This window comes from Aplysia californica, unplaced genomic scaffold (assembly GCF_000002075.1).
Source record: "Aplysia californica isolate F4 #8 unplaced genomic scaffold, AplCal3.0 scaffold00091, whole genome shotgun sequence".
NCBI classification, from domain to species: Eukaryota; Metazoa; Mollusca; class Gastropoda; order Aplysiida; family Aplysiidae; genus Aplysia; species Aplysia californica.
The window spans coordinates 563984-565282 of record NW_004797361.1 but is presented as its reverse complement, the minus strand read 5'-3'; positions in this window follow the sequence as shown (position 1 = coordinate 565282).

The following is a 1299-nucleotide window of genomic DNA, read 5'->3' as shown; positions in this document are numbered from 1 at the left end:
GGGGGGTTGCTCAAGCATGTTTTTGGTTTATCTTGACAAGCAAAGACGAAGCAGTCCACCCCCTAAAAGGTCTTGTGTCGACGAATGTACTGTGATGTTTTCTGTCGTCAGCAGAACGATTTAGATCTCTACCGTAGATAGATACACAGACAATAGTGAAAGCAACAAATTCAATTTTCAAAGAAGGCTTTCCTCGGAGTGCTTCGTAAATCTTTGAGGGGGGTACTCTTGGTCGAGATGTCACGGAGTCCGCCTCTCATTTAACAGGTCCCGGTTTCGAATCCGGATAGTGAAGGAACATTTTCTTCTCTAAAATTCTCTACTTTCACCTTACTTCCTGCTCTTTAACAATGTGTTGTTATGTCGTCTGCTTTCGTCTCCACTTTCTGCCACACCCCATCACCTCCTTTGCTCCCTACTCTGGGCTCCTGGCTCTTTCTGCAGCCTTTCTACTGCTACTCCTTGGCTCCTTATTGCTGTCTTTAGCCACACCCCTGATATTATGGTAGGTAAGATTGAACACCTAGCCTTTTAGGATAGGGTAGAAACATCTCGGAGGTCTCGTGTGCAAGTTGCGCACGTTATTTTAAAGATCCCTTGGTGGTTCAAAATCGATAAGAGTAGGCTTCAGCCCCGACCCGGGCAAGATTTTAAAAAAATTCCTACCTACTGAAAATGTGTAATGTGTCCCACACGATCATATGACCTTACGCAGTTGCGAGTACCGCAAAACACTTACAAAAAAGTCTTTGAGAGAATATAAATGCTGAAATTTCCTGATGGGGTGATGTAGATAGAAGGAATCGAACAAATTTTGTTTAAAAGGACGCAAAATATCGCCAGCTGTTGTTTGTTCCAGGAAATTAGTTGTTCAAAGCGGATGGTTGGCGGATGAACTGGGTTGATTGCTCCTTATTTTCTACCAAACATCTATCGTCTTGATCTCCCTCCTTCTTTTTTGTGTTTCTCTCGTAAACACCTCTTTTCTTCAGCACTTATATGATGTTATTGTGCTACAAGTGCCGTAAAACTTTTACAAGTATTAAAACTAAAAGTTGTTCAAATCACGAAACTTAAGTTGTGACAATTTGGCAGCTACTCTTCAATAATCAAGTGTTCCTACCACATATCTACATGATATGAACAATAACCATTTTTATTTCTAAAGAAAACGCAAAGCGAGAAGTGGAGAGTGGTCGTTTGTACACATGATTGTCCTGGAGAGGTGACCGCGAGAGAAGGTTCGACTGTGTATATTATATTATATTGTATACATACACACAAATGTATATATATATA